This window comes from Mus caroli, unplaced genomic scaffold (genome assembly GCF_978045245.1).
Source record: "Mus caroli unplaced genomic scaffold, Mus_caroli_1 scaffold_6, whole genome shotgun sequence".
NCBI lineage: Eukaryota > Metazoa > Chordata > Mammalia > Rodentia > Muridae > Mus > Mus caroli.
The window spans coordinates 149,227,687-149,252,303 of record NW_028227261.1 but is presented as its reverse complement, the minus strand read 5'-3'; the positions used below and the strand labels follow the sequence as shown (position 1 = coordinate 149,252,303).

General features: G+C 41.9%; 1 protein-coding gene across 6 annotated transcripts in view; it reads left to right on the top strand.

Annotated features, from left to right (window-relative positions):
- The first annotated feature begins 8,829 nt into the window (after positions 1–8,829).
- Positions 8,830–24,617, top strand: part of Fam110b (family with sequence similarity 110 member B) — a 143,671-nt gene continuing 127,883 nt past the window's right edge. For all 6 annotated transcript variants that reach the window (XM_029476537.2, XM_021160882.3, XM_085839507.1 and 3 more), the window contains exon 1: positions 8,830–9,100. The gene's annotated coding sequence lies outside the window, so the exon portion shown is untranslated. The remainder of the gene's footprint in view (positions 9,101–24,617) is intronic.

Sequence of the window (24,617 nt, the reverse complement as noted above, 5' to 3'; positions counted from 1 at the left end):
TAGATGTGTAGAAAATGTGGAGGTCTATACATGGAACGTGCAGTACTGTAGGCAGTACAGTGAAGATAGATGTGTAGAAAATGTGGAGGTCTATACATGGAATGTGCAGTACTGTAGGCAGTATAGTGAAGATAGATGTGTAGAAAATGTGGAGGTCTATACATGGAACGTGCAGTACTGTAGGCAGTACAGTGAAGATAGATGTGTAGAAAATGTGGAGGTCTATACATGGAACGTGCAGTACTGTAGGCAGTACAGTGAAGATAGATGTGTAGAAAATGTGGAGGTCTATACATGGAACGTGCAGTACTGTAGGCAGTACAGTGAAGATAGATGTGTAGAAAATGTGGAGGTCTATACATGGAACGTGCAGTACTGTAGGCAGTACAGTGAAGATAGATGTGTAGAAAATGTGGAGGTCTATACATGGAATGTGCAGTATCGTAGACAGTTTACAGAGTGATGGAAATCTGTGTTAATAGGAGGATGGAAAGGGGTATGGCAGAGTATAGTCTGCTTTATTTAGCCAACAACATAATGTGTGTCCAGAGCAGTTTAGGTAATGCAGAAAAAAGTCTTTCAGGACCCTGCTTATACCTTTACTCTTTGCTGTCTCCAGACTGCACCCCCTTTTGTATTACTACCATGACAGTCTAAGGAAATAGTAGAAATACTCCCTTCTCTAAAGGAAAGCAGGGGGAAGTAAGAAGAAGAGTTATTGCCAAGTACGTCTAATGGATATCTTGGCCCAAGAAGTTCATTTCCTGTGGTTCCTTACCAAAACCTGCTAGTGGTTCATATTGTGTTTGGTTTAAGAAACTTCATTATAGTTTTAGCTTTTTAAATATAGTATTTGAATTTAGAGAAATGCAATATTTCATTTATTACAGATTCACAAAAACATTCAGATCCTTAAATATGTAGCTTCACAAATCTTTCCCCAACCAAGTAACAATCATCTCTTCCTGTAATGCAAACCCCCTTCTCTTGTGATTCTGATGTATGTTCTTGGAGGGGCATATGACTTGGTGGCCAACAGTGGCAGCATTTGGCTTATAGACCTTTCAGGATGTTGGCATACCCTTGCTCATAAGTAGGCTGTTTAGCAGATGCTGCAAAATTAAGACTCTATAGCAGTTCCTGTGCATACAGTGACATGGTAATTATGATATTATCAGTTGTGTATGATCTCATGGAATGTCTCAGGAACCTTTGTCAGGTGCTCTGACATTGCTTGATACTATGGAGATTTCAAAAGAGGGCTCACTGGCATCTCCAGCCTTCATGCAGCTTACAGTCCGGTAAGGTTAATATGGAGCCACCGTGGCCATACTTATCATTAAAGCATTTGGTTGCATTGGGTCGCTTATTAGTGCATAATGCAGTTTAGGCTATAATAAGCAAGTTATGAAATCCAACATGGCCTAGGAATATCTTTTAAGGATAGCATAATTATAACACATGCTTGGAGCCTGAGAATCCAGCCAATTCATAATTTGAGATTATGATTTATACTTATGAAAAAACTGGACTAATATTTAAACTATATTCTTACTTCTTAGCCTAAAACTCCTGACTCAACTACATAGAAGTGGAGGTTATTTGAGGAGGATGTGTGTATCAGTGATGTTATTGTTATTTCTCCAGTGTACAATGGCTTTGTGTACCTATACTTTTGTCCAAACCATTGAATTGCCAACATGAGCTATTTTCTCCCAAAATATCTCAACAACACTATGACTAGTCTTCTATTTTTCTATCCCTTACAACAATTGACCTCACAATTTTGTACATGCTAGGCAAGTGCTCTCCCACAGCGTGCTATCTTCAGCCTTTCCTGAGTATTCTTTAGTACAGTTTAAATGGAGAATTTGGGGTTGGGTGGAGGGTAAGCTGACACATGCAGACTCTCCTTCCTCTGTCCTCTGTCTTCTCTGACTTCTCACCCTGTTTGTTCTTCTGTCTGATTGGTTTTCTATAACCACTTCCATGGGAAATTTCAAATGTTGAAGATCTAATGTTACCTGCTTCAAAGCTTTGGTTTCTTGACTAGTGGAAAATTAAGTCAGTGTCACTGAAATAATGCTCAAAAGAATAATTTAAACCAGTTTTGATACTAGAAGAATCATCAAATGAGATATAAGACAGAAAGTACTAGCCTGCTTTATGATTACATATTGCACTTAAGGCAGGTACGGTGTGAATAATAAAATGCAGGAGTAAAAACGAGAGATTTGGTGGCGAAGTGAGGAACAGTAGGTGAAGACAGGCAAGTTCATGTCTGTGCCTGGAGCACTCTAATATTTTGTTAATTCCCTGGCAATTTGCAGGTGATTCCAACAAATTCCATGCACGCCATTGCTCATCTTTTATATTAGCACTAGATGGCTGAAAAGTAAAATGTCTATAGGAGACTTGGAATATATCCTCACCAAACATTTAGAAGCCATCACATGTACAATAAAAACTGTTTAGAACAAAGGGCACAGCAAGCCCTGAGTCTTCTAAGTGTGTGTGCCTAGTTAAATGCATTTTTAAGAGGAGAAATTGGTTAGCAATGTTTGTGCCATCTGTTCCTCACAGTTCTTGTGACCCTCTTGTCCCTCTTTTCTTCCTGAGATCTGCTTCACTCATTAGCATCTCTTCTCTACAACAGTAACAAGGGAAAGACCACTTTAAATCGGTTCACTCTCTTCTGTCCACTACAGAAGCACTCAGTTAGAATTTGATTAGGAAGAGGTTTGAATGCCATTGGGGCTTCAGTTATCCATTCCACACCAATCTCCTACTCAAAGAAAACTACAGCGAAGATTGTTTCTACTGCTATCAACCACGTAACTTAATGTTCTAAGTTTGCTTTACTATGAGAAGTTTATAAACACTCCATGTATTGTATCAGGGTTCATATTATTCCTGATGATATTGAAGGGCATCTGTTAAACCAGTGTTCTGTTTCTGATATCAGCAAATTCTGAAAATATAATCCTTTCAAACTATTTTAAAATCTGGAAGTTGGTGTGAGTCTCAGACCCAGTGATAATGAGAACTCATCTTATTTCAACGAATGCTAGAGTTCAAGTCAGCTCAGCAGAAGGAAGTACCTGTGTATCCTCATGGCCTTGGACTTTGGGAAGCATGCTTTTTTCCCATGGGCACACATTCTGATCCTTTGCTATTAACCTGCTCCATGTCCAGGGCAGCTATGGTGTTACCTGCAGTGTATGTGCTCCCAGGGAAAGAGTATCCTGCCCTTGCCAAATTCCAGGCTCAGGCTGACACTCCTTTACTGCTACTTCTGCCTTTCTTTTATTTTTAAACTTAGTTTTCTGCATTAAGTTTCTTGTGTTTTACTAGAGCTTACCTGATGGAGTAAGGGTGATGAATACATCAGTCACTGAAAGGAGGTAGAGGTGAGTACTGGGGCCTAGAAAGAGATGATCTGATAGAGTATACTATCTATGTATCTATGTATCTATGTATCTATGTATCTATGTATCTATGTATCTATGTATCTATGTATCTATGTATCTATGTATCTATGTATCTATGTATCTATGTATCTATCTATCTATCTATCTATCTATCTATCATCTATCTGTGGGTGCTTTTAAGTTATTTATTCCTTCCTTTTTCTTTTTTCATTTTGTAGAAATGGTAATGTCTTAGATATTTGTCTATTGCCGTGAAAAGACACCATGACTAAGGCAATTGATAAAATAAAGTATTTAATTGAGGGCTTGCTTACAGCTTCAGAGGTAAGTCCATAAGCATCAAAACAGGGAGCATAACACGAGCAGGCAGGCAGGGCACTGGAGCAGTAACTGAGAGCTTACTTACATCTGATTGATCTACAAATAAGAGACAGCGGAGAGAGGGAGAGAGAGAGACAGAGAGACAGAGACACACACAGAGAGACAGAGACAGAGAGAGAAAGAGAAAAACTGAGAGACAGAAAGACTGGGCCTGAGGAGGGCTTTTGAAACCTCAAAGTCCACACTAAAAATAGACCTTTTTCAACAAAGTCACACCTTCTAATCTTTCCTAAACATTCCACCAACTAGTTATCAAGCATTCAGATATAAGCCTATAGGAGCCATTCTTGTTCAAACCATCAAAGGGGGTTCTAGAACTAAGCTCTGATGACCCCCCTTCATACTAAGCAATCATTTTACTACTGAGGTATATCTCAAAATTTCTTTCTATTTTATTTTGAGACAGAGTTTCCCTACACTAGCCAGGCTGACCTTGATCTTGCACTTGCTCATGTACTTACTTCAACTAAGTGCTCTAGCTTCTCAGGTGGCTGGGACTGCATTCGGGAACTAGCGGGCACAGCTGTTTCCAATTTTCAATCCATTGTAGTTTATCAACCATTTTATGTGCATACATTATGAAGCAATGTCAGGTAATGTTAAGTTTCTATAAAAGTGTCAAAATGCAAGCTTCCATTTCGAGGTGAATATTAGATTAGTTACAAACAGCTCATTGCTGCTCTTTGAGTAAACTTAGGAGAAAGCTAGAGAAATACAATGCTCTGAAGGGAGGTACAAAAGGTGGAAACTGAATGTTAAAATTCTGAAGCCGAAAGTCAGTGCCCCCATATCCAAGGGATTAAATCAACCATGAATCACAAATATTCAGAAATCATTATGTCTGTGTGACACATATACAAACCTTTCTCCTTTCTACCATTCCATCAGCAATGTAGCATAACGGCCATTTACAAAGGGCTACAAATGACTTAGAGAACAGTACTTAAGCCATAGAATATAGCAATTATTCTCCGAGCACTAGGTATTACAAACAGGCCAGATAAGAGCTCACATTTACAGGAGATTATTCACAGGTTATATGCAAATACTACACTATTTAATGTACATTAAACTTGATCACCTAACAATGGCCTGGGTAACAGTGAAGATCAGGGATCAAGTCCCCCATTGACACCAGCTGTGTTCTGAGGCATGGATTTAGAAAAGGACCATCCATAGGGAAAGCATATGAATGCATGGAAGCAGAATTGGGGGCAAAAGGTTTGCAAGGAACACAATTTTTTTCAGTGCCAGGCAGGTATTTGCAAGAAGATGCCAGTGGGGAGGTCTGGAAGCAGAGGCCTCATGGTATGCCATTTGTGTCCCTGAAGAGTGACTTCCCAGCCTGTCCGTCTTCCTTTGATTCTTAGTCCAGCATGCCTTGCTGATGAAGGTAGATGCAGAAACCGGTTATTCCTTTAGGACACAACAGTTAGCATACATGGACTGGAAAAACATAGTCAGATAATTGAATCATAGAAAACTTTGCCTTACCTGACAACACAGACAACTGTATGAAGGGGAATGAAAATGCTTTTGTCTTAATTTGGGCCAGCCAGCAGGGCAGCCATCAGCCACGTGTTGTTAGTGAATACTTGAAAAAAGAATCTACTGTGGGGAAGAAAAATTTAAGTCATTGACATTTAAAATTAAAAAGTTTAATTCAGTGAATCAGAATTAAATGCAAGGGATTTAGACGTGTTGAAACTTCAATTCATTTACATTCCGGTGGCCTCTTGTGGTTAGCCTGACCCACTGGACAGATGATTTGTGGGACCTGTGAGCATGTTTGATTTAGAGTAGAAGATATATGGACTGCAGGTCACAAGGATCAGCTCATAAATCTTGTAATTGCTAACTCTAACCTTGGGTATGTCTCTTATTTTTTCTTGTCCTCAATATCTTCATGGAATGTTCATCATAATATTTATGGTTAGTGGCCTGTGTTAACTAAAAATGAGGCATGCAAATGCCCTAACAGACTAAGTATCTCGGAAGCTATTGGAGTTTAGTGATGTAGGTCCTGGTTGTTGTCTATGAGCACCCATCAGCGCCCTGAGCTTGTGCAGGAGCGCAAGGTAAACTATGAGACCAGCAGCACTAGATAAACCCAGGCTGTTACTGATGGAAAAGTGACCACACTGCAACAACTGACAAGGCCTTTCTCTCTCTCTCTCTCTCTCTCTTGCCAGCGGCTGCCCTTTCTCTTGCTGCCTACTGTTTCTAACCCATCCCCCCCTCCTGAAGCACATTCTGATCTCTCCTCCCTGCTTTTTCTATACCTTCAGACTGATGGTTGAAGGGAAAAGACAAATGGAGTTTGTTCAACCAATAACTTTAACTTTATATACAACTCAAACCCATAGACGTTTGGATGAGATCTCTCAAGGATTTCCCTGTAGAATGAAGAGCACAAGTTAACCTTTAACAACCATCAGAAACTCTTGGGAGAAGTTAACAACAAAAACAAAAAGTCCTCATGCTTGTGTCCTGCTCCCCATTCTGGAGACACCATGCTGTGAGGAGCTCTCTGGATAACTCTGCCCCCTGCCGGAAAGCACTCTATTATGTTGTGATTTGGGGGGAGTTCTGGACAAATGAACCTGTGTGACCCTGACCTAACTAAAAGAGAACAAAGAAATAGACTGTACTGGAACCCTGGCTGAGGGTGCTGGGGAACTCTTCTCCTTTGGTGAGATTCTCCCTGGAGTATCATCAACATTTGTCCAGATGCTGCTGGAGTCTGCGCCTGGATACCAAGGATCTTTTCCTTAACATTGCTTCCAAGCTGCTGAGCTATGATTTCTTCCTTGTCTCTCCAGTGGGCAGCACAACTCTTTACAGTAGATTGCTATTCAGTTCACAGGTTTGTATATTCCTGAAATGTCACCAGTGACGGAAAGACTAGGTTCTTCCCCGTGTCAATAGCACCGCTGAGCTCTCTGTCTCCCCTCTTGTAGATATCATATCGTTCTCCCACACGAAATAAGTCAAGCAATCAGAGACTGTGGCTAATACTGAAAAACTCTATCTACAGATGCTTGTTTCAGAGCCAATCAAACATTGTTATGTACTTTATGAGACAAAAATCTTTGTGACACAAATGAATTCCATGCACAGGCCAATGGCCCATTTCTTTGGAACAATACTCTAAGCACAGGAAAATTCTAATTAAAAAAAAAAAAAAAACTAAAACAAAAACCAAAAAACATTAGTGTGGTGAATTTCCAGAAGACTATGGTAGCCCTTCAGACTTTGTCTCGAAAAGACTGATCCTAGATTAGCAGACAATGGGGAGTTGTAAAAGTACACCTTATCGTACTAATAGTTAAGACAGAAAATGTACTAGGAGATTCTGGTTTAGACATTATTGTTTTACTCTTGTTCTGTGAACACATCTCTTATTGGGTTTGGAGTATAATATGATTCTATATTGAAAAGTAACACCCTCAATGAGATCCTTTAATCCTGTTAAAACCCAGGGTTTTGTTGTTGTTGTATTTTGGTTTTGTTTTGTTTTTTTTGAACAGGGTTTCTCTGTGTAGCCCTGCTTGTTCTGGAACTCACTCCATAGACCAGGGCAGCCTCAAGTTCACAGAGGTCCGCTTGCCTTTGCCATGAAATAAAGGCCTTAAGTGACTTCTTGACCTGTACTTCATTATCAAGAAATTACTTGGTTGGATCAACACAAAAGCTAGAAGCTACTGGTGTGTTTCTGATTTCCGAAGCCCAGGGTAATCTTTTATGATTTTATAAGTCAACATTTTGAACGGGAGCCCATTGCAAAACTGAAGGAGCAAGAAGGCAGTTCAGCGGCACATGTCCTCAGAAGCCCCACGCTGATGCTGTGTAGTCCACTTTGCACAGATACCTTAGTTGAGACATGAGTTTTCCTGACTCCCCTTCTAGTGAAGGTTTCCTTCTGGCTTGCCTTTGTTCTCTGGTGGGGCACACTCAGCTGCTGCTGGCTTACAGGACATATTTCGGAGAAAGAACCTTGATACTTCCTGCGTAGGTCATGACCTCCTTCCTCCCATCTCTATTTCCAGAGTAAAGATATTCTTTACTTGCCTGTCCGGGGCACTCAAATGGAAGTTTGCATCTCAGTCACACACAGTGGGAAGTGGCAAGGCTTAAAAGAAGGAATGGAACAAGCAAGTGCAGAGGTGGGGTCTGTTTGGGCTAGAAACTGGCTGCGTTTGCTATAATAATGATGACAAATAGCTTCAGTCCACCGACAGGGATTTTGGAGTAGGCAAAGAGGCTGACAAGGACCCCGTTTGCATGCCAACCTTCACTCAAAGCCCAGCATTACATCACACGCTAACACAGTACTCTTGCAAATAGCCAGAAATTTGTTGTAGCTATCTGATTTTTAGTTGATAATTTCTGAACTACAGGGAATCAAAAGTTGCATAATTTAAATATGTATAGATGGCCTTTCCGCAAAACTCATACAAATGTCATTACATTTCATAGTACTAAGGGTTAAAAATAGAGAAATTTTGCTTAATAGTTTTTTTTTGAGGGGCAAGGAATATATATGTGATCCCCCTAATCTCCTTTAAATTCGGTTATTTTGATATACGTGCATTTTAATTTTTAGACTTCCCACTCGCAAAACTCATTTAGAACATACTTAGTCTTTCTAAAATGCTTCCTGCCCACGGAGAAAACCCTATTACTAACCACATGTGAGGTAGGAGACTTGGCAAGATCTTCAAGAAGGGGCTATCAGAAAAGCTCATCACATCTGCCCACATGTTCTAGGAACCAGCATAGCCTGGAGTGGAAGAGTCACATCTCAGAGCGTCAAGGGGTAGGAGCAGTGGGGGAGTAGGGCACAGGGTGGGCGTGGGGCTGATGGGGGTGGGGCCAAGGCGCAGGTGGGCGGGGTGGAGGAGAACGAGGAAGAGTGCGGGTGCGGAGGGGGTGGGGCGGGAAGGTAGGCTGGGGGCGGGGCGCTCTGGGGGCGTGCCGGCTGCGCAGGGACACGCGCTCTGGGCCGCAGCAACTGGCTCCAAGTTCCCTCCCTCGCTCTCCTGCGGAGCCTGCCTGAGCCCGCCCCTTCGGTGCGGAGGAGCAAACGCGGCCGCGGTCAGCTCAGCCCTCCGTTGCCGCCCGATCCGGGCCGGTTCGGCTAACCCGGTCCATTCCGAGCCGGCGGCGGGGACCCGGCGGCCACTTCATCCCGGCCTGCAGTGCATCGCGGGCCCAAGCTCCTTCTCGCGGTCTCCGGAGCCTGGTGCCTGGCCTGGCCGCCTTGCAGGGGCCGGAGTGCGGCCAAGGTAAGCGGGGGCGCTGGCGGGTGGGGAGTACCTCTCAGGGTCCCGCTTCGGCCGGGCCTGGTCACCGAGGAGCCTGGCCCGCTGTCCGCCCCGCGCTCGGCTGCACGCCCCGGGCCCGAGATGAGGCCCAGGCTCGGAAGGAGCGCTGACTGCTGGGGAGAAGGTGGGCGAGGACGCGGCGGCCCCCAGCCCCACTCCGTGCTGCATCCCCACCCAGGTCATCCCGTGGGCGCGTCAGTGTGCTGTCAGTTCCTGCAAGAATGCAGATCCCGGGGCTCTGAAAGTTTGTTTGCCCCCACCGCCTCCTCCCTCCAGTCCTCCCACAGCTCGGTTGTCTGTTTTCTTTGAAAGCATGAGGGTTGGAAATAGAATAAAATTGGTCCTGGCTCACTCGTGCCCCTGTCACTTAGCGGTGCTCAGAACTTGGCGACAATGCTAGGCTGTGAGAAGCTGGTGTCTGTGCTGCCCTCCTTTTGTTATAGCAAGGAGCCTGATGGTGAAAACGGCAGTGACAAGTCTTTCTGTGGTGGCCAGTGGAGAAGGAAGACCGATAACTTTGATTACTTCCCAAAGTGAGAATAAAACCACCGGACTCCCAGCTTTTCTGACCCTTTTAAGTTGCTATTCAGATTTATTGACAGTCACCACATTCTCCTCCAAGAAAGAACAGGCATTCTTTCCTGCCTAAGATTCAGGTCCCCCCCCCCCCCCCCCCAGCCAAGTTATGTCCTGTGCAAATCTGGCGCACATCTGTGACAACAGTGCATGGCTGGCTTGTGAGGACTGCCGAGTCTATTTTTGCAGAGAGGAATATGATAGCAGAATCAGCATTTTTTTTCTGTATGAATAATATGACTTCCATTTTCATTTCCTCTCTTGGTGTGAAAGAGTTATTTAGCTTCCACCATCTAAGTCATGTGGAAGCACCTGTGCTGCTGATGTTATTATTAGCATCGTTTATTATTGTTGTTATTATTATCATCATTATTATTACTGTTGTATTTGTATTCACTTTGTGGTATTGAGACCTTGTCATTCAAATGAGGCATTTATTAAGCATAGTTATTTTAAGATAAGGGCAGGCATGTTGATGGTAACGTGCCATTGATTCACCCCATTACATATAATCTGTGACATCTCTTCATTATTCACTTAAAAATCACGGATTGAACACAGGGACAGCATTACCTTTTGAACCTGAAAATCTGCAAAAGCCTTATCATAGGGCATGGAAGATGGTTCTAGAGAAATGTTAGATATTTTTATTTTTGTTTTTATTTTCAACCTATGTTTTTGCTGTTTTATTTGGGGGGGGAGTGGGTCTTTTGTTTGTTTTTATCCCAGATCTTTCAAAGCATGATCTATTTTGAGTCAGTGATTTAATTTTAGATCAGAATTGAGGTTGGGTTGTTTGCAGGAGACTGACAGGCTGCTGGCTCTGTGTATCCTCAATGGCTGGGAATGGGGAATTTGGTATTTGTCTGGTCTATGAGTCTGAATTCAATCGTGGCCTGGCGAGTTTTGTAATAAGACTTGGTTGTCCATGAAGGGCTTAACCAGAAGGAAAATCTCTGCTGTGAACCTCATCGTCAAATCGCCCTCCTCCTTAGGTGTAGAATACTACTCTCAGTTTCTAGTTGGAAAACTCACATTGGTATAGAAGTTGGTTAACACTGTCTATGCTTGCCATTAATGAAAGATGAATGCATTTGCTGAGTGATCACCCCCTCATAGCACATCATAACTCTAGCTTTAAAGCCTTTGGTTCGATACCTCTAGACTAAATGGTTGAGAAAAAAAAATAAAATTACCTACTTGCCCTTTTCAGTAACAAAAGATAATGCTTGCAGCTTAGATATTTTATATTTTAGTCACTCAGCTATCAGTTTACCCTCTGTCCCGACTATTGAATTTTAAGTGGAAATCTTTTTCCTTAAGTGTTTAGCTACAGATAGGCTTTGTATGAGCTGAACTGCTGTAGGTATAGCCCATCAACAGTAGGTGGTGCTGTGGGGAACTCTGGCAGCTCAGCCAGGGCACAGGTATGCTTAAGGAACATCCAGCATTAATCTGCACTAGTGCTGGCCAGGTGTGAAAACAACCGGAGGGACAGACAGCAGCCTGCGCAAGTGTTAGGAATGACACGGTTTCTTAAGTTTTCTCTTGGCATTTTTTAACGTTTGGCAAGCATTTACCTGGAGAATCTTTTCTCTTTTTAGAGTCCAATAATGTTCTAGATGCTAAGTGTATAATGCTTATAAAAATTATTAGCTGGTCTCCTCACTTTTATTGTTCTTCATTAGAGTTAGGTGGACTTTGGACTAACCTAAGCTAAGCCAAGAGCCTCTGCAGCTAACCTGGCCTTTTTCTTTTTCTAGTATGGACTTCCAGTTCAGAGAAATAAAGGGCGCGGAACCTATTCCCCTCTTGAATTTATTTGGGAAGGCTCTGCTCCCCTCTGCTCTTTTTGTTGTTGTTGTTGTTGTTACCTCTTATCATTTTTTCCTGGCTCCTGGCAGGTTACAATGAGAATTGATATTCAAGGTGAAGATTCTGAATTTATTCTATGCTGGCTGTGTACCCGGCTAGGAAGTAAATTAGTCCACGCAGTTAAAGGTTTTCTGGCTCCCAATCGCGTACCTGTGAAGGCCAGTGCTGCGAGCAGCGTATCTCTAGGCTTCCTCTTACTCCTCTAACAAACAATACTTGTGTTATCTGCTTTCTGTGGGTGAATTTAGTGACTTGACTGAGGCATAGCTAATAAATAGCAAGATGTAAGTACCAGAGCCTGGCTTTCTACTGCCCAGAGAGGGAAAGCTTTGCCGCCTCTTAGCTGCTGGAGCTGACCGCCCTCTTCTTCAGGGGTTTGGTATCAGAAAAATCTCATCACTCAATGATCGGATTTGGATTTTCAGGGTAGTGCTTGATCATCAGTCCAAAAGTAGGAGAAATCGAGTTGTTTTTCCTTTTCCTGAATAGTCTTACAATGTGTGGCAAAGATGACTTGTTTGAGTGTTGAGAAGGATGCAGCTGAGTGTCTTTGAATTAGATAAAAGGCTGATAGAGACGGTTTAGACCTTGAGGCTGTGAGTCATGTTGGGTCTGTTTGGGGTTTTTGCTCCTGACAGCCCAGCTCTACACTTGGCCTTGTGACATACGCTCTCTCCATCGATGAGCTTGCTTACTGTGATCCCTTTCATCTGGGACGCAGGACTGGGAGCTGGTTTTGTACCACAGTTGAGGCCCAGCCTCAACTAATCTTTCAAAAACAAAGATGGATGGTATTTCTCAGTTGACTCCCCTACAAATACGTGTAGGAAGGCAAGTAGGGCTTGAGAAGCCCTGAAAATAGCCTGTGACTCAGGCACACTGCTGTCCCCAAAGCCTGATGGAACTGTGATTCTGGGCAATGAGAATTCCCAAACCTGTCGATGACCATGAAAGTACTGCGTGATGGCTGTGGAATGTCTCTTCTCCTTGTCCACAGCAGTGATGGCAGCAATAAGATGAGAACCAACCTTTCTACTCTACCACAGTCCTTTCTCATCTTATTTGTAGACAACTTGGGCAGGTTTCTTAATGATTATTTTGCAAAGTGATATTAATAAACATGTACCGTGCATTCCTTATTTTGACACCTTGGTTTCTCCATGTGTATGATGGGGGATTGGGTAGAATTTTAATCTTTTTCATATGATAAAGTTGTCACAATAGGAGAGACTACATAAGGACCTGGTGTTTATGAACCTTAACTGCCCCTCCCTTCCCTCTGCCCCTAGAGTGCTCTCAAGAAGATGTGCGCATGTGTGTGTGTGTGCCCGCACTCGTGAGAGCACACACACACAAACACACACACACACACTTACTCGCACACTTTTAAAGCTTAGTAGCCAAAGAAATTGCTTTTTTTTTTTTTTCTAGCATTGACAGTAAAAAAGAAAGTGTGTGTGTGTGTGTGTGTGCACATGAGTGTGTGCACTGGACTTTTTTTTTTTCCTGCACTGACTTTAAAATTGCAAATGATTTGGATGCACGTCGGATGGAGAGCCCCCTAGTTCTAGAGGAACTGCCATTTAGCAGACAGGTTCCTGGAAGAATTGTAAGAATCCCAGGGTGTGGTTTGTGCTCCAGGCCAAGGTCAATGTGGTTTCAATTGTCCAGCTCCTGAGAAGACCTTTACAAACACAATCTTAAGCACATGGGATTTTGGGTCTTTGTGTTGTAATGAAAAGCAGGGTTTTTTTCCTTCCTACTGACACTAGAAATTATTTTCACCTTTTTAGATGTCTTCTTAAGGAAGAATCATGGATAATACTTTAAAATGACCATTATTACCAGCAGTGCTTTGGTCCCCCAAACTGGAACTTTGTTAAAAAAAAAGGGGGGGTAATTATACAAAAGGATATAGTTAATAATTTGTCCTATTAAGGTTAATATATTAAAAATTATTAGCAGAGGATTCATTATCTGCCAGATTTAAAAAAATAAATAAATAAACACTAGCCAGAAGGATGTGGTCCCTGTCTGTTCATGGCTTACAGTCACTAGCCAGGAAAAGATGTGGTCTTCGCCTATTCATGGCATATATTAATTGCTTTTCCTTTAACTGTAAGCTTTGTGGTATGATTCAGTATCTGACAAAAGCACGTTAAAGGAGAAAGGTTTATTTTGGTGTATAGTTCCACGGGCATCACAGGAGCAGGAGGGTGAGGTGTTGCAACTATAGTCAGGAGGCAACAGGAGATGGTGGCTTCTACCCAGTTAGCCTTCTGTGTTTGTGCAGTTCAGAAGGGAAGCCTAGGGTACAAAATAGACATCTGAGGTAAGTCTTCCTGCCTCATCTAACATAATATCAAGAGCATCCTTCACAGTCATGTTCAGAGGCTAGCCTCACCTAAATAAGCCCTTATTGGTGTGATTGAAGGCTTGTTGCCTAGGTGATTCCAGACCTGGTCAGGTGGATAATCAAAACTAAGCTCTTTAGAGTGAAGCATAGAGAAGTAGGGAGTAAGTCACATCAGTGGTCCTCAACCTTCCTAACTCTGCTGGTTACTACAGTTCCTCAGGCCGTGGTGACCCCAGCCATAAAGTTATTTTTATTCCTACTTCATAACTGTAATTTTGACAGTTAGGCATACTAATGTAAATATCTGACATGTGACCCCCCCCCCCCCAAGGCTTTGTAACTAACAGGTTGAGAATTGCCAAATTAAATGAATATGCAAAAACCTAACTTAAAGGAATTCCAAGTGCAGTTGAGAATGGGGAAGACTTCCCACCTGTGTGGAATTGTGGTTTGGAGAGTCTCAGTGAGAGAGACCTTTAGTAAGGGCTGAAAGTTAGTTAAAACAAAACCAAACAAAACAAAAGGAGGCACCCTTTGATGCAAATGCCCTTTGGCAAAGACAAACAGTAGAGACAAAACCTGGTCAGTTGTTGGCCTTGCAGATCACTGTGTGTGTGTGTGTGTGTATGTGTGTGTGTGTGTTCCATTCTGTGTGTATGAGGATTTGGCTTTAATTTGCAGATTTGGAGCCTCAGTTGTGGGAAGGGGACAGATAGTGAGTGGATCCTTTGAGAGAAGTGGAAACAGGAAGCTATGATCAAGGTATTGGAGTGGGGAGGAGCAGTGTTTGGTAGTCTTGAAGGAAGCAGAGAAGGGTGAGGGGCCTGGTATCTGTGGGATTCTGAATTTTTCATCCTCATGTAATACACCTCTGACTTTGGGATGGATCATCATTCTCCATGCCACTGGGATAGAACTACAGTGTCACTTGGACTGTGACACAACACCAGCTGTGATGCGGATCCTGATTCCAGGTCATGAGACAGGAAACTAGGTGTGCTTTTGGATCAGTGCATTGGGGATCAATGCTGGAGGACTTGTTAACTTGTATCTTACTGCTTGTCCCTGACAAAAGTGAGTTAAGCCCTGGGTTTGGGAGCTTGGGGAGAAAGATTTTCACACCTGGTAGAATCATCTGCCAACTCAGAAACTGCAGCAGAAAACTACACCAGGTGTGAAGACTCTCTTTAGTGAGCTTCACAAACGTGAGGAGATGTACATTACATTCATGTATACACTCAGTCTAGGTTGTTGGTATCCCAGAGTGCATTGCACTCATGTGCACACACAGTCTAGATTGTTGGTATCCCAGAGTTCATTGCATTCATGTGCACACATAGTCTAGATTGTTGGTATCCCAGAATGCATTGCACTCATGTGCACACACAGTCTAGATTGTTGGTATCCCAAAGTGCATTGCACTCATGTACACACTCAGTCTAGATTGTTAATATCACAGAGTACATTGCAGTCCTGTACACTCAGTCTAGATTGTTGATATCCCAGAGTTCATTGCATTCATGTGCACACATAGTCTAGATTGTTGGTATCCTAGAGTGCATTACATTCACATATACACACACAATCTAGGTTGTTGGTATCCCAGAGTGCATTGCACTCACATATACACACACAGTCTAGGTTGTTGGTATCACAGAAACCAGGACTCTCAGAAGCCCAGATTCGCTGTGTTTCAGGGAGATTCAGACACTCTGCGTGCATATGGGAGGGAGACCCACACTTCTCTGTTGTATCACTACATAGGCTGAGGTCTTGGGAATTCCAGGTCAAAAGTGTACTTGTAGCGGGTTAATAGCTAAGCAGGTTCCTTGAGAAGAGGGATATGTCTCCCAATCCAGCCTGTGTGAGGGTGCAGACTGGCTCACTGAAGTCCATTTAGTGCTCGAGGCTGCACAACCTCAGTGTCTTGTCTTTAAAATGGGAAAGGCTATAAACCCTACTTCAAGACCACTGTGGAAGTTAGGTGAGAAGATTACAAAGTGCAGAACTCTTGTCTTTCTCTCCTTTGGATTTCGTGCCTCATTCCTTCCCTGTATTACGATTTATCCTTTGGGTCTTGGGACAAAAGTTACTGTATCTGGTGTGCCATGATTGCTGAAGCTAGAGTGGTAGCCCCTTTCTCAGCTACTGTTGATTTCCTCCATAGCCCTCATCCCTAATGAAAACTTCACATATATTTTGTTTGGGCATTGAGCATGGTGCCAGCTGCAGTGCCCTGCTGCAGGCAAGGAGGCCCGTATCCTCTGGGATTGTGATGACATAGCCAAAAGACCTGATCTCAGGTAGTCTTTCCCTTCATCACAGCATACACTCTGCAGCCACTGGCTTTTCAGTGGAGCAATGCATACCTGTTTTCTGCAGCCTTTGCAATATTATATGGGGGCAGAGAAGTTGGAGGGAGGAAGAAGTTGTGCCTAGAAACATGGGTTTCTTTGTGGGCCAGTAGATTTGCAGTGGCTTGTGGGAGAAAAAGCATGTTTGGTCTTTGATCTGAATGTCACTCACCACACAGGTCACCTGAGGCCTGAGATACTTCATATAGATACTTGATTATTGTTATGTTTTGTTAAAAGATAAGGGAGAGAGGAATCTGTTTGGTAGAGGTATAGTCAGGTGTGAGGGAAAGGGGTGCTTCTATGGGCCCATGCTTGAGGTATCCCTTCCCTCTAAGGGACCAGCCACACAACGGTATTGTATGGAATAGAGTTTATTCAGGGCATGGGGAGGGAAGTTGACAGGGTAGGAGAGACAGCAAAAAGGAGAGAGACAGAGAGCGAGAGCGAGAGCGAGAGAGAGAGAGAGAGAGAGAGAAGACAAGAGAAGACAAGAGAAGTAGAGGCCACCCATGAGCACCTGGAGAGAGAGGGTGGAGGCGGGAGAGGACAGAGCAAGAACAAGAAGCAAGAGAGCAAGAGAGAGAGGAGGGGGCAAGCATCCCCTTTTATAGTGAGTCAGGCACACCTGGCTGTTGCTAGGTAACTGTGGGGCTGAGCCTAGACAAAATGTGAACAATTATTATATAATAAAATCACGGGAGTTGGGCTGAAGAAGTAGCAATCCAGAGAACCAGACCTGGGTTCTCATTCCTGTCAGGTGGCCTGCAATTCCATATCTAGGGGATCTGACTTGCTCTTCTGACCTTTACAGGCATGGACACATATGACATATATCCATACAAAAATATACATACACCCATAAATAAAAAAATAATCACAAATTTCAGAAGCAATGCGAGTAACGGTAGCAGGCGAGTGTCACCCGTGTGAAAGTGGCCAGTGCTTACTGAATTACTCCAGTTGCCAAAGACCCTGGCAGCTGCTGCTCTGGGCTGGGATTCCTCTCCCAGTTCCAGCTTAGTTGTTTTCCGTCACTTTGGGTACTGTACCTCATTACCGTGACCTGCTGGTGCTTTGTTTTAAATGCTATCTGCAGTTTTCAGAGGAAAACTATCCTGTGAGAAATAACAACACTTGGGCAGTCTCTAAGCTTTTAGTCTTTCTCAGTGTTCTTTCTTGCTGGTGGCATAGTTCTGTGCCAATACCCCATAGTCATGGATGCGCATGCACCTTTAGTCGCCACACATACAGCTACATTAGTCACCTCTCTTCCCTTGGCTTAGCAAGGACCACCATTTGCACTCTTGTTGAAAACAGTCTGAGTTGAAAACACTTGCTTAATGTGCAGAGGCCCTGGGTGCTACCCATTCGTAGCACTGTGAAAACAACGAATAATAGACATTTGGAAATTGGGCTCAGTAAGTGGGGACTGGTGACACAGGGTGATAGCCTGATGTGTGTATTTTCACAGTAAAGTGTTGAACTGGGAGGCTCTTTGTAGATTTGGCTGTGATTTATGCATTTAAAAACATTCTTATTGCTCTGTGTTCTTTCCCATGACCATTAGTTGGAATGCTGTGTTTTTCTTCCTAATCAAACTTTGTTCTTATTGGGTGAATCTGAGTGAGTGAGAGAAATGACCACTGCTTTTTAGATGACTGGATGTAGATGTTCTCCGAAGGCAGTTGACTCCAGCATGTTGCATACCTGGCTCCTAGGTCTATAGGATGCAACCTAACTCGCCGTGTTTGCCTAGAGTGGCTATTGAGTTTGAAGGGATAGGACTGACTGTGTAGAAACTTAGTTCTTTCTTCTTTGATTTATTGAAGATTTTATAGTCGTTCTTGGTTATATATTTATACTTATAGCTCATAGTGGAAGAGTCTATTATCATCTGTATATAAATATATATTTTGCAGGAATTTGAACTATTTTATTTATTTGGTTGTTTATTTATATATTTTACTTATTCACTTTACATCCCACTCACTGCCTCCTTCCTGGTAATACCCTCCCACAATCCTTCCCCCATCCCCTTTCCCTTATGAGAGGGTAGGGCATCCCTTGGGTATTTCCCCCTCCCACAGCCTAGCACATCAAGTCACTGAAGGGCTAGGTACATCCTTGCTCTTTGAGGCCAGGCAAGGCAGCCTCCACTAGAAGAGCATATTCCACAACAGCTTTTCAGATAGACCCCACTCCAGTTGTTAAGGACCCACATGAAGCTGCACATTTGCTACATATGTGTAGGGAGACCTAGGTCCAGCCTATGTATATTCTTTGGTTGGTGGCTCAGTCTCTTGAAAGCCCCAAGCGTCTAGGTTAGTTGACTCCCCTGTTTTTCCTGTGGAGTTTCTATCCCCTTCAGGCCTGAAATCCTTCCCTCTATTCTATCATTGGAGTCCCCAAGTTGCATCCACTCTTTCACTGTGGGTGTCCTCATCTGCTTGAGTCAGCTGCTTGGTGGAGCCTCTCACAGAACAGCCATGTTAGACCCCTGCCTGCAAGCATAACAGAGTATAATTATAGTGCCAGGGATTGGTGCTTGCCCATGGGATAGGTCTCAAGTTGGGCCAGTTATTTGTGGGCCATTTCCTCAGTCTTTGCTCTATTCTCCATGCTTGCATTTCTTGTAGCCAGGATAAATTTTGGGCTGAATGTTTTGTGGATGGGTTGGTGTATCTGTTGCTCCACTGAGGTTCCTGCTGGGCTGCAGGAGGTATTCTCTTCAGGATCAATACTCCAATGCTGTGAGTCACAGCTAAGGTCACCCCATTGATTCTTGTGTGCCTCCCTTATCCCATATCTCTGTTATGTCCTGGAGATGCCCCCAACTCCCACTTTCATCAGTTGCAAATTTCCATTCATTCTCATGGCCATCTGGCCATTTCTTCTGTCTCTTCCCACTGCTGATCCTGAACACCCCTCCAGTTTCCCTCCCCTTCCTCTCTCCTGTCCATTTCCCTCCTTCTATATGCCTCTTATGACTATTTTATTTTCCCTTCTAAATGAGATCAAACATCCTCACTTGTGCTTTCTTTTGTGTTTAAATTCTTTAGGTCTGTGGAATATGGCATGGGAATCCTGTGTGTTATGGCTAATATCTACTTATAACTGTGTACAACTATATATGTCCTTTGGGAACTAGATTACCTCACTCAGGGAGATATTCACAATATGCATCCATTTGTCAGCATAATTCATGATGTGTTTGATTTTCATAGCTGAATAGTGTTCCATCATGTAGATGTACCATATTCTCTTTATCCGTTCTTCAGTTGAGGGACATCTAGGTTGTTTCCAGGTTCTGGCTATTATGAATAAAACTGCTATGAACATAGCCGAGAAAGTGTCTTTGTGGAATGTTGGTACAACTTTTGGGTATATGCCCAGGAGTGGTATAGCTGCATTTTGAATTAGAACTGTTCCCAGTTTTCTGAGAAACCACCAAATTGATTTCCAAAGTGGTTGTGCAAGTTTGCACTTCCATCAGCAATGAAGTGTTTCCCTTGCTTGACCCTCTCAGCAGCATGTCAAGCTATCTCTTTAGATTTTGATCTTAGCCAGTCTGATAGGTTTAAGATGGAACCCCAGAGATGTGTTGATTTGCATTTCCCCTATGATTCCTTTTTTGAACATTTCTCTAAGTGCTTCTTGGCCATTTGAGATTGCTCTGTTGACAGTTCTCTGTTTAGTTATGTACCCCATTTTTTAATTGGGTTATTTGGTTTGTGAGTGTCTAACTTCTTGAGTTCTTTGTAAATTTTGAATATTACCACTTTGTCAGATATAGGGTTATTGATGATCCTTTCCCAATTGTAGGCTGTTGATTTGTCCTATTGACAGTGTCCTTTGCCTTACAGAAGCTTTGCAGTTTCATGAAGTCCCATTTATCTATTGTTGGTCTAAGACCCTGAGCCATTAGGAATTGTCTCCTGTACCAATGCATTCAAGGGTATTTCCCACTTTCTCTTTTAGAAGATTTGGTATATCTGTTTTTTTGTTGAGATTCATGATCCACATGGACTTGAGTTTTGTTTAGGGTGATAAATATGGTTCTATTTCATTCTTCTATGCCCAGACCTCCAATTATACAAGCACCATTTGTTGAAGATGCTTTCTTTTTTCTATTTTATATTTTTGGCTTCTTTGACAAAGATCAAGTGTACATAAGTGTGTGGGTTTATTTCTGGGTCTTCAATTCTATTTCATTGATCAACAATCTGTCTCTGTACCAATACCATGCAATTTTTAACACTAGTGCTCTGTGGTATGGCTTGAAGTCAGGGGTGGTGATTGCCCAGAGAGTCTTTTATTGCTAAGAACTGTTTTCTCAGTCCTGGGTTTTTGCTTTTCCTTATGAAATTGAGATTTGTTCTTTCCATGTCTGTGAAGAATTGTGTTGGAAATTTGATGGAGATTGCACTGAATCTGTAGGATTCTTTTGGTAAGATGGGCATTTTCACTATGTTAAGCCTACCTACCTATGAGTATGGGGAATCTTTCTATCTTCTCATATCTTCAATTTTTTCATCAAGAACTTGAAGTTCTTTTCTTAGAGATCATTCACTTACTTGGTTTGAGTTACAACAAGATACTTTGTATTATTTGTGTCTATTGTAAAGGGTGTTTCCCCTAATTTCTTTCTCAGCTCTTTTATCATTTGTATAAAGGAGGGCTACTGATTTCTTTGAGTTAATTTTGTGTACAACCACTTTGCTGAACATGTTTATCAGCTGTAAGAGTTTCCTGGTAGAATTTTTGGGCCACTTATGTATACTATTATAACATCACCAAATAGTGATACTTTGACTTTTTCTTTTCCAATTTGTATCCCCTTGCTCTCCTTTAGTTGTCATGTTGCTCTGGCTAGATCTTTGAGTACTATATTGAATAGATAGGGAGGGCGTGGACAGTCTTGTCTTAGCCCTGGTTTTGGTGTAATCACTAAAGTTTCTTTCCATTTAGTTTGATGTTGGCTATTGGCTTGCTGTATATTGCTTTCATTATGTTTAGCTATGTGCCTTGTATCCCTGATCTCTCTAATACTTTTAACATAAAGTATTTAACATGTTGGTTTTTGCCCAAGGTTTTTCCTGCATCTTATGAGAGGATTGTGTGATTTTTTTTCTTTCAGTTTGTTTATTGGTGGATTGTTGATGGATTTCTGTATATTAAATCATCCCTGCATCCCTTGGATGAAGCCTTCTTGATCATGCTGGATGATGTTTTTGGTGTGTTCCTGTTTATAAGTCAAATCTATCTGAAGTTCTCTTTCTTTGTTGAGTCTTTGTGTGGTTTAGATATCAGGGTGACTGAGGTTTCCTCGAATGAATTTGGCAATGATCTTTCTGTTTCTATTTTGTGGAATAGTTTGAGGAGTATTGGCTTTAGGTCTTTGTTGAAAGTTTGGTAGAATTCTGGACTAAAACCATCTCACCCTGGGCTTTATCTGGTTGTGAGACTTTTGATAACTGCTGCTATTCCTTTAGGGATTGTAGGGCTGTTTAAATCATTCGTCTGATCTTGATTTAACTTTGGTACCTGGTATCTCTCTAGAAAATTGTCCATTTCCATCCAGATTTTCCACTTTTGTTGAGTATAGGCTTTAATTCTTTGAATTTCCTCAGAGCCTGTTGTTATGTTTTCCTTTTCTTTTCTGATTTTGTTCATTTGGATACTGTCTCTCTGTCTTTTGTGTAGTTTGGCTAAGGGTTTGTCCATCTTCTTGAAGAACCAGCTCTTGATTTAGTTGATTCTTTGTATTGTTTTCTTTGTTTCTAACTGATTGATTTCAGCCTGATTTTGATTAATTTCCTCCTTCTACTCCTCTTTGGTATGCTTGCTTCTTTACCCCCCACCCCCAGAGTTTCAGGTATGCTTTTAATTTGCTAGCATGAGAAATTTCTAATTTCTTTGTGAAGGCACTTAGTGCTATGAAATTTACTCTTAGCACTGCTTTCACTGTGTCCCAAAACTGTGGGTATGCTGTGGCTTTATTTTCGTTGACTTCTAGAATTCTTTATCTTTTTCCTTCATGTATTCCCTGACCCAGAGATCAGTGAGTAGAGAGTTGTTCAATTTTTATGAGTGTGTAGGCTTTCCAGTGTTTCTGTTGTTGAAGTGCAGCTTTAATCCCTGGTGGCCTGAAAAGATACAAGGCATTATTGTAAGTTTCTTATATCTGTTGAGACTTGTTTTGTGCCTGAGTCAATTTTGGAAGAGGATCCATGAGGTGCTAAGAAGAAGGTATATTCTTTTGTATTTGGGTGAAATATTCTATTAGATGTCTGTTAGGTCATTTTATTCATAATGTTGGTTCATTATTTCCCTGTTTAGTGTTTGTCTAGATGACCTGTCTGTTGGTGAGAGAGTAGGGTGTTGAAGTCTCCCACTATTATTGTGTGGTGTTTGATATGCAATTTAAGCCTTAGAAGTGTTTCTTTTATAAATGTGGGTGCCCTTGTGTTTAGGGCATAGATATTCAGAATTGAGATATCATCTTGGTAGATTTTTCCTTTAATGAATATGAAGTGTTTTTCCCTGTCTCTCTTGATTAATTTTGGGTGAAAGTGTATTTTATTAGATATTAGAATGACTACTCTGGCTTGCTTCTTGGGTCCATTTGCTTGGAAAACGTTTTTCCAGCCCTTTACTCTGAGGTGATGGCTGTATTTATTGCTTGTATTATGTTTCATGTATGCAGCAGAATGATGGGTCCTGTTTTCACATCTATTCTGTTAGCCAGTGTCTTTTTGTTGGGGAATTGAGTCCAGTGATGTTGAGAGATATTAATGACCAGTATTTCTTAATTCCTGTTACTTTGATGTTAGTGTGCTTGCGTTTGCTTCCCTTGGAATTATTTTCTGTGTTTTCATGGATGTAGTAATCCTCCTTGGGTTGGAGTTTTCCTCTAGTATTTTCTGTAGGGCTGGATTTGTGGATAGATATTATTTGGATTTGGATTTGTCTTGAAATATCCTGTTTTCTCCATCTGTGGTGATTGAGAGTTTTGCTGGATATAGTAGTCTAGGATGGCATCCGTGGGGTTATTTAGAGGTTGCAAGATACCTGCCCAGACCCTTCTAGCTTTAAGAGTCTCTGTTGAGAAGTTGGGTATAATTCTGATAGACCTGCCTTTATATGTTACCTGTCATTTTTCTCTTGCTGCTTTTAATATTCCTCCTTTCTTCTGTAGATTTTGTGTTTTGATTATTATGTGACAGGAGGATTTTCCTGATGCATTCTAATTGGTGCTCTGTAATTTTCTTGTATGTTTATATGCATCTCTTTCTTTAGGTTGGGAAAGTTTTCTTTGACGATTTTTTTTTTTTTGAAAATATTTCTGGGCCTTGGAGCTGGTACTCTATTTTTTCAATTTCTTTTATTTTTATATTAGACTTTTCACTTACTGAAGATTTCCTAGATGTTGTGTCAGGAATTTTTTAGATTAAACACTTCCTTTGACTGATATATCAATTTCTTCTATTGTATCAAATTCACCTGAGACTCTCTCTTCTATCTCCTGTATTCTGTTTGTAATGTTTGTATCTGTTGTTCCTGTTCTCTTCCCTAGGTTTTCCATCTTCAGGATTCCCTTATTGTTTTATGTTTTCTTTATTGGTTTTCTTCCTATTTTCAGGTCTTGCACAGTTTTATTTATTTCCTTCACATGTTTAATTGTATTTTCTTGTATATCTTTAATGGATTTATTTGTTTTCTCTTTAAAAACCTCTGTGATCTTTATAAGATTGGATTTAAGGTCATTTTCTTGTGCTTCAGTTATTAGGATCTCCAGAGCTGCTGTTGTAGGGTAGCTGTTCTCTGATGGTGTCATATTTGCCCTGAATTTTTTGGTTGTTTTCTTTTGAGGACCTTATGGCATCTTCGTGAATTTGGTGCCTGGATGTTCTAGTTGTAGTAGTTATTGGGGTGGGGGTTGTTAATCTTGATGGTCCTGTGGCAGGCCTCTGATGGGTATTTTTAGTCTGTATGGTTCAGGACCCTCAAGGCCAATGATGGTTGGCAGAGAGATGGCAGGAGAATGGAGATCCTCTGGGTATGGCAGGCTGCTCAGGGCAGCTTGGGTCCTCCAGAGGACTCAGCAAGCAGGGAATGATGGGGGAAGGGAAGCTAACCTGTATAGTTCAGGCTCTTCAGGTCTGATGAAGGTGGAAGGAGAATGGAGTTCTAGAGGGGATTGCAGGCTGCTTAGGGCAGCATGGTGTGTTCCAGAGGACTCTGGGAGCAGAGGATGAAATATTCTTAAGTAGTTTCAGAAAAGATTTGTGGTCTATTGGAATTGCTTGAATTA